The sequence below is a fragment of the Megalobrama amblycephala genome, linkage group LG1 (assembly GCF_018812025.1).
Source record: "Megalobrama amblycephala isolate DHTTF-2021 linkage group LG1, ASM1881202v1, whole genome shotgun sequence".
Classification (NCBI taxonomy): Eukaryota; Metazoa; Chordata; class Actinopteri; order Cypriniformes; family Xenocyprididae; genus Megalobrama; species Megalobrama amblycephala.
Window position 1 is genome coordinate 15,182,076 of NC_063044.1, and position 10,174 is coordinate 15,192,249.

Below are 10,174 nucleotides of genomic sequence, written 5' to 3' on the forward strand. Positions count from 1 at the left end.
CAGCAGTACAAGAGATGATGGCATTGTATTTGTGTTGCTTTTGTATTCCTTAGATACATGCTGCAATGGTAATCAGCCCAAAATGTCTTCCTGTAGCTCAACAGGAAGAGCAAAGTGCTAGAAAGATCATAGATTCGATTCCCAGAGAACGCATGTACATCCTGAATGCACTGCAAGTTGCTTTGTATGTAATTGTAAACATAGGCTATGTAACATTTAAGAAACTGTTAGCAACCGTTCAGTGTGTTTTGTCAGTAAGAGAGACTTCCTAACAAAATCACAAATTACCACATTAACCATAGTTTCTGACAAAATACCTTAGCTGCTACAGGTAAGGTTGCTATTATTGTGTTAGCTAAATGCTAGCAGAATCTCTAGACAGTGTAAGTAAACAAAATCTGTCCTTTTGTTTCTTTTCTATTTTTGCTGATTGTTTTATTCATATGGTATATAATACCACTGTTTGTGTCAGTAACTGTAGTTTCTACTGTTGCCATAGTAAAATTTGATTGTTTGGCAGAATCACTGACATCTACTGGTCAGCATTAGAAGTGATTACTTTTTAGAAAATACACTACAGTTTAAAAGTTTGGGGTCAATACGTTTTTTTTTAAAAAATAAATTAATACTTTTATTTAGCAGCGATGTATTGAATTGATCAAAATAATAATAAAGACATTTATAATAATAAAAAGATTTCTATTACAAATAAATGCTGCTCATTTTTTAACTTTCTACTCGTCCTCAAAAATGTCTCACTTTCCATAAAACCATTAAGCAGCACATCTGTTTTCAATAATGATAATAGAGTGCTGCAGGGATGACATATTTTTGTAGGCCAAAACCCGGAAATGAGTTAGCATTTTAGCATCTCCCATTCCATCGTCCCGAAGTCAATACGTTTTTTTTTTTGTTAAAAGCCTGAAATAAGGTCTGCGGTGAACATAAGATATTTTCATATTTCATTCTATGACATAAAACACACCAGTACTACCCCATTTGTTTTGTTTTTTTTAAAGCTTTTACATGTCTTGAAAAAGGCAAGTTATGAAATGGGCCTAGAGGTTGACAGGGACAGTAAATGTAATCAGTCGAACAGGTAAACTCATCTGCTCACTAGTCACTTTCACATCCTCGTTGCATTTATAATTACGCTCTTGAAAACTATTCTAACTCGAACTTTCAGGGAAAATGTTTAAATATAAGTCTGAAAGAGTTGTTAGAAGCTTGGTAGTGGTGACGTTGAAGTCGGGCGACCGTTCGTTTCCAGCATAAGTTAGCTTTTTATTTCCGGCAATTGTATTTAGGCTTCAAAATTCATAAAATTTGTGTTCATTTGTTAAAATTATCTTGATGGACAAAATGTTTAAGCATTATAAATGTTTGTTGATGACATGCAGATAATGAGATTCTGCAATAATCCAAAAGCCAATGGAAAAATCCTATTGCGTTTTTGTTGAAGAGACCAGTGTGATACTAAAAAAAATACGTCATCACTGCACTGCAGCACTTTATAAGAATAAATGTTTCTTGAGAACCAAATCAGCATATATTAGAGTGATTTAAGAAGGATCATGTCACACTGAAGACTGGAGTAATGATGCTGAAAATTAAGTGTATCCCCCTCAAAGTCAGTGGTGGGTTATGGCCTTCATTATAGTGGACTATAAGGTAAAATTTAACACGAAAGCAATTGGACTTTATCTGATTTTTTGGCATTAGGATGAGATTTTCAATGCTGCATAGAAGAAACATCTTGACCCCTGCAGTCTCGCCTCGAAGGGCCTCATGCACTTCAAGTACTTCTGCTTCAGATTTATCCTGCCTACTTATTCCTGGTGCCTCAGAAGTCGCTCTCAAGCACTTTTCTTTGGTGTCCATTGATTTGTGTGCTCTGACAGGGGCATTCGTTTCTTCTCGAAGTAAATTATGCAAATGAAATGTCTCATCCCATATGCAGAAGTGGGCGTGCATATGGTCCATTCATACCGTGAAGAGGTTCCCACAGCGATCAGGAGTCTAGTGACGTCCTGTATGGGTGGGAGACTCCAGAAATAGACGACTGATGTACAGCATCAAAAACCAAGACCAGTTGCTTTCAACTGAATTTATCTGACAGAGTACGTTAACTTACTGTCTACCATCTTTATTTAATTTATATACTTCCATTAACATTTACTTATTTATTTATTTGATTAATCTATTCAATAACAGGTCTGCTAACTGGTCAGTATATAGTCTACTGTATACTCCTGCCAGGCTGTTCATTCTTAAGTGACTTTCCTAGCTAAATAAAAGTTAAATAAAGGATCGTGTAATCCACATGTACCACACGTGGGCCGGATCTGGGCCGACACTATGTTGCTGTCAGGGATACTACTATTTTTAAGAAAATAGTATGTGAAACAGTATGTAGTATGTAAACAGTTCCATACTGTGTTGTCACATGACCTCATTTTATCCTTAATTCAGTGAATAGCATCCAGTTATCATTTTGGAAAAACAACATGATTGTTGTGCATTTAAAAAAATAAAATAAATGCCAGATTAAATAAGTCAAGAAAAAACTCTTTTTTTTTTCTTACTTGTGGTTCATTAGTATGGAAATTCTAAGGGACAAACATGTGAAAAAAACATGTGATGGGAGGAGAAAATATATTTCAGTGCTTTTGTTCCCCCGACAAACTTGCGTTCAAAAGTATTGGGAGCAAACGCAACATTTCTTGGGAGAACGCAAAACATTTTCGAGCTCTTATCTTTTTTTTTTTTTCTGCTTCATCATGTCCTTTTAGAGGCCCCATACATTTGTCAGTATTGAGTCAGTTGCAGTGTTCAAACCCTGTACCATGTTCATTTTCAAATCAGAGGTGATGATGTGAGAATAGTTTTATAGTTTGTCCTCCTGTGTGCATAATGTTATGCTTTCAATAGCTAATAGACCAGGTTTTCAGGGTCACTGAATCCTCCACTGGGGGGCGCAATTGCACCAGTGCTACTGTAATTCATATAAATAGCCGTGTGTCTGTGGCATTACATCCAAGGTATTCTCATTAACTGTCATTGTTTGTCACACTGTCATAGGTTTTGACATAAATTATGCAATGCTTAGCCTATTATCATATTGAGTTGACAATGACATTACATGCAAGAGATTGTTAAAAAAAAAAAAAAAAAAAGAATGATTAAGTTGACGGTATGAATGGATGAGTCACACTGCCATACTCAATGTCTTAGTGTTCAAACCAATCTCGTGGGTGAGTGAGCAGAATAATGGGAAATTACGATGCTGCAGTCTTTTTTTGTTCCAGAAGAATCCTCTGCTCCAGTGCTTAATTCATCAATAAGGAATAATTTATGTGCAAGCTTAATGGGTCAGTAGCTTCATTTAGAAAGCTGGCTGAAGAGGATAGTGGGAAATCTAGAACATGATACACCTAATCTGATTCCTGAAATTGTCTTGTAGAATCACATGCCATAAACATATCTAATGTAGTATTGAGTCATATGACTGTGAATATCACTGCACTCAAGATCACTTCAAGATCACCCCAAAAATCATACAAAGTGAGAAGTTATGTTTTTGTTTAAAAGAAATTGAGGTTGTTTTTTAGGGCCATTAAGGTTATTTTCATTGTGACATTATTTTCATGACAATTTTAAAGTATTTACATTTCATGGTATCTGCACTTAATTGAGATTTAAATCAAAATCAATCAAAATCATCAACGTATAATATAATTATATATAATAATATATTATCATAAAATATATAAAATAATCTAAAAACAGATAAAATATTATATATTTATATATATAGTAATATATTGTATATTACTTAATATAAAATGTTGTGGGTTACAATATACTTTTAAAACATCTTTTACGACACTGACAAAACAATGACATATCAAGATTGCATATACTGAGTAAAAGTTTTACTTTTTAAAACATAATAAAAATACAATAATAAAAGGTAAATGACATTTGTAGAACATTACTGTAATTAATATCAGTTTATCCATATAAACCATGTTTTACCACCAGATGATCAAATGTCACTGCTTAGAGTTCACAGTTCCTCATTCATTGCATCATTTTCAGAATTTCGGCCAATATCATATCAAGTACAATCTCTATTATTAAAGTTCAATGGAAAAAATTTTTTCCTTCACGGCCAATATTAATGTTTTATATATATCATCAACATATATTATAATTAGATATATAATAATATATTATCATAAAATATATAAAATTACATAATATATATGTATATATATATATAATATATATATATATATATATATATAAACATGAATTTATATATATATATATATATATATATATATATATATGTGTGTGTGTGTGTGTGTGTGTGTATAATTATACAGTAATTATATATATAGTATATTACGTAATATATAACATGTTTCATATATGTCAACATATTATTATATATAATAATATATTATCATAAAATATATAAAATTATCTAAAAATAGATATATATAAAAACATATATATATATATATATATATATATATATATGCATGTAATTATACAGTAATTATATACTGTATATTACTTAATATATAAAATACATGTTTTATTTATATCAACATATATTATCGTTTTATATATATATATAATATGTTATAATACATATAATAATACATACATACTTGATATATATATATATATATATATATATATATATATATATATAACATGAATTATATATATGTAATTATACAGTAATTATATGTATTGTATATTACTTCATATATGAAATGTTTTATATATAAAAAACAACATATTATAATTATACAATATATTATCATAAAATATATAAAATAATCTAAATATATATATTTATATATATATTTAGATATTCTTTATCATGTGTTAAAAAGATTAGTCTTCTTAATTTTTTCATCTTCATCATGTTAGTTTTTGCATGATATAAGCCAGTATTCTCTGATCCAGCTTGTCTTCCATGAGATACAGATATTTTCTCTCATTATAATGCTAAACAAATAGCAGCACAGATGGCGGGCAAACCTCTCATTGTAAATGGATGATCTTCTCAGGCCGTCATCGCATCCCTGCTCTATAATTACTTTTAGCCAGTAGCAAGTAGGAAGAAATAGACGTGTACACTATAATAACCAAAGTGAGCGAATAATATAGCGCATAACCAACTGCATAAATCAGCTGCCTCATTGATTCAGATGGCAGAATGTGTGTCTGCTCAGCCTGGCATTGTTGGGCCGAAGTGAAGCCTGGTTTTACCGTTTAACACATAACTCTGACTTTCTACCAACCCCAGCAGCTATCCCTATCATAAATAACGCGCCTCTCTACACGCACATTCAATATTATTTGCATTTGTCACAGCATGACACCGAGTCCATTCCCCTAAAAGTCATGGTTGGCTGTGCAAAATGAACTGACTGTCAGGTCTCACGGAGAGACGTTATTTATTGTGTGTGTAAAGGTGTGTTTTCCTTCCAGGGTAAAGCTCCAGGGAAAAGAAGAGAGGGCTCCCTTTGGGTATGGAGCCGAAAAAGGTGTGAGAATGTTTTTAGAAGGAAATGACATCATAATGACTATTCTCAGTTGTTGCTCTGCATGTTTAGGTGTAATGTGTCTTACTGTAAGAGAGACCTTCACACCACAGTCACCCACACAAGCGTATTTATAATTGATATTGTTAGTAGCGGATGACTAATAGGCATTTTGCATGTAAATGTATTGCAGTGGAGCCATTTTTTGTTGCTGCAGAATCGTCACACGACTCACGGTGATTTTATCTTCATCTTCAGGGCCGTTCACAAAAAGAATGATAACTATAAGATAAACTATAACTATTATGCTTTAATAATCGTTCTATTTTATGAGAATAGTGAAGTACACACCACACAACTACAACGATAATGACACAGAGGAACAAAATCGTTGGAGCAAGATAAAAACTTTGACAGCCAATCAGAATCCAGCCACTATAAAGACTGTAGCTGGAGCATTTTAAAGTCACAATGAAATCAAAATTTACCCTTTCTTGTTTTATTTATGGAATGTTGCAGTATTTATTGTAAATGATTTATCTGCACATCATTATTTTTTTTAATACATGTGCCCTCGTAATCTTTAATCAAAATAACTTCCCCCTCCCTCTTGCAGTCTCTTCTCTGATGACATGTACACTGGCGTGAGGGCGGGACAACCTGTGAGATTGACCAATAGCAAACCACAACCATCCAATCAATTCCTGATGGACAAAATCAAGTCCCGTCCTACATTTTTTCTTGTTCAATAAGCAGGTTCACTCATATATACGTAACAATAGGGAAGAAAAGACTACTGCAACTTTCATTTTATTCCAACTTAAAGTGGCAGATGACATGTACGTTGTTAAATAACGAGAATAAACTCGTTAAATTATGAGAAAAATGTCATTAAATTTCGAGAAAAAAGTCGAGATAAAATGTTGAGAATAAAGTCATTAAATTATGAGAAAAAACTCGTTAAATTTCGAGAAAAAAGTTGAGATAAAATGTTGAGATTAAAGTCATTAAATTATGAGAATAAACTCGTTAAATTTCGAGAAAAAAGTTGAGATAAAATGTTGACAAACTCATAATTTAATGAGTTTATTCTCAACATTTTATCTCGACTTTTTTCTCGAAATTTAACAAGTTTATTCTCGTAATTTAGCAACTTTTTTCTAGTAATTTAATGACTTTATTCTCAACATTTTATCTCAACTTTTTTCTCGAAATGTAATGAGTTTTTTCTCGTAATTTAATGAGTTTATTCTCGGGATGGTTTTATTTTTTTATTATTGCTTGGCCCTAATCCTCTTCCGTAGACATGACTGCAGCACAATCTTGGAATGTTAACACGACAACGATGTACTATAAAAAATTTCCATTGCGTTTTTCATGTACAGACAACAACGTTGTCAAAACGATCCCCGTTCAAACGGATCCATGAAAACGACTAAACGCTGTTATTCATGCCAGGCCAGTAGTTGGCGATGTCACTTTGTAAAGAAACACTACGCATCTATAAACTGAACACATAATATGCATGCACATGACGTCACCGTTTTCACAAATTCATATTTTTGTAGTTTACACGAAAAACTTGCACTTTTTCAAGAGTTTTCAAGAGTTAGCATTTTCAGGCCCCCAAAATGTCATTGTCGTGTAAATGAACGGCCAAATTACATAAAGCGTTTTTGTATTGTGTAAATGGCCACTTATAATAAACAGACTGTTATTTGTCTGTTGGTGTGGATGCTAATATACTTATCTTTATAGTTACCATTCTTACACCATATCTACACCAGACATGAGTGGTACGATGCAACAAAAGCAAACAGAACCCATTATAATAAGTGATGCTGTCTACACTGGATGCAACGTGGTGTAACAACAAATTCCCATAACAACAAATACTGATGCCCCGTTCTGTTTCTGACGTACTTCAAGCACTACTTCTGACATGAAGAACAAATGTGTTTGCAATGGCAACTTTGTCGCGTCCAGTAGACAGCCTCATTGTGAGGCGGTGAGACGCGTTGTGTCTGGTGTTGGTGTGCAGTATTTACATTAGCTGGACTCTACCTCTTTTATCTTGGAGCCAATAACCCTAACCCGTTTCCACACACATTAAAGGGTTAGTTCACCCAAAAATTAAATTTCTGTCATTAATTACTCACCCTCATGTCGTTCCACACATGTAAGACCTTTGTTCATCTTCAGAACACAAATTAAGATATTTTTTATATAATCCGAGAGGTTTTTTATCCTCCATAGATAGCAATTTAACCACCACTTTCAAGGTCGATAAAGGTACTGAAGACATCGTTAAAATAGTCCACGTAACTGCAGTGGGTTCAACCTTAAATTTATGAAGCGACAAGAATGTTTTTTGTGCACAAAAACAAAACAAACTTTATTTAACAATTTGAACTGTTGTCATACACAGTTGACATAGTGAACGCAATTCAGCGCTTCAGTGTTTATGTCCAATCGCCGGCTCAGTATTGGCCGACGCTGTTCATGTGAGCAGCACGACAAATGCATGTGATGCTGAGTCAGTATCCGGCCAATAATGAGTCGCTGTTCTGACATAGAACATGGAAGCACTGAACAACAACAAACAGCGACGGAGAATGATACAGAAGAGAATATATTGTTGAATAAAGTTGTTATTTTTGTTTTGTTTTTGCATACAAAAAGTACTCTCGCCACTTCATAACATTAAGGTTGAACCACTGTAGTCACACTGACTGTTTTCACGATGTCTTTAGTACCTTTCTGGACCTCAAAAGGTGCAATGACATTGCTGTCTATGTGTGGTTCAGAAACCCTCGGATTTCATCAAAAATATCTTAATTTGTGTCCCAAAGATGAATGAAGGTCTTATGGGTTTGGAACGACCTAGGTTCTAGAAACAAATATAGCAAGTAATTTATTTAACAAAGATATTTTTGCTTTTGGCCCATTCAGTGACAATTTTTTTGTAAAACATTGCATCTTAGTGTAATTTAATAAATACATGTTTCCTTCTTGGTAGGAGATGCATTTTGCATATTTTTGTTTTTGAAGTGATTTGGCCATGATGATAGCCAGGATGTTTACATACTTGGAATTGTTGTGATTTTTTTTGAAAATCCTCCTTCAGAATTCTATTTAAAGGAGAAATCCACATTATTTTGTGCTAAAAATGTATTAATGAACTTTCCTAAGGGTAGCCTAGCCACAAAAAAAAAAAGATTTTTTGGTGGAGTTTGAGAAAGGCTCATTCTGAGGGTGTTCTGATCCACCAGACGCTGAACAAAAGGCAATTCTGTGGAGTGGTGTTAGCTCTACACCCCCATGTGAATTACTGCGCCTGTCCTCTGTCCTTTTGTATTAGAGCTGAGAACAGAAAGTCATAAATTCTGTGAATTTATAGCATCCAATTAAACAAGGAAAGGTGGGAAATGCTTTATAGACTGACAAAATTGAAAAAGCTCACTGCAACAGAATTTAAATGTTGATGAGAAAGTTTACAAATTGCGAACACGCATGCTAGGATATCATTTTCAGTCATTTTCAAAACAAGATAAATTTACTTGAGAAGTCAAACTGTCAAACCGTTAATGTAAATATTAAATTCTGTTTGTTTGAAACAATAAGTAGCTATCATTTGCCAGTGGGTTAAGAAAAGTATATTCTCTATGAAAAATATATGCAGTTTTGCTTCTCAAGAAACTTGTTTTAAGGATGTTTAAATAGTTTTACTGGAAAACAAGACAGAAATACTCTAGAGAAACTATTTTTGCAGTGTACTGAATGTATAAATAATTTCTTAGTCTGAGCAGTATATACAAAACCCCAGCAAAAGAAGAAAGATGAGGGGAATGTCACTCGAATTCCTTTTCTTGCAGCCCTTTACAGAGATTTTGCATATTTCTTTTGTTGTTCAGGAAACAAACTGAGGTCCTTATTCAGCTCACACTCAATAAATCACATAAAGGCAACAGTAAAGCTGAATAAAATTGAAAGATTGCACTTAAATAAGTTGTTATTATTCCTCACATGCTGAATGAATAGTTGTCTGTGATTGTGTCCTGTCGGGAAGCCCTAATGAGCACAATGAGAAGCAAGTTTTTTAAAGGCAAACTACAGTGCTGTGACATGCAGATTTTTATTTTTACCCTGTTTAAGAAGCCGAGGCATGTATTTATCACGGCACACTCAGACATCTAATATAGTTATCTCATTCAAGCCATGTCTTCCCACTGGGGGAAAGACGCAACAGCTAAATATTCATGGCGTTTCATTGTTTATATGTGGCAGCAGTGAGCTTTAGATAAGATAAGAGTGTGTATGTATGAGCAAGAGAGCTAGGAGAAAAGAAAAAGGAAACACAATGCCATTGCATTTTTAAAGGGGTTTCAACAGTTGTAAATGTTAAAAATAACTGTATTATTTATTTATTTATTTATTTATTTACTATAGTTTAGTTTAATTCAGTTATTTTAGTTTAAATGGATCTCACAGTGAAGGAAAAGCAGCCAAGAAGTCATAGGAACTCTTTCAGTACTGGGTTTTGAATTAATAATAATAAGAAGAATTTATCACATCCCTGCAACTCTACAAAGCAGTTTGGAGAATGG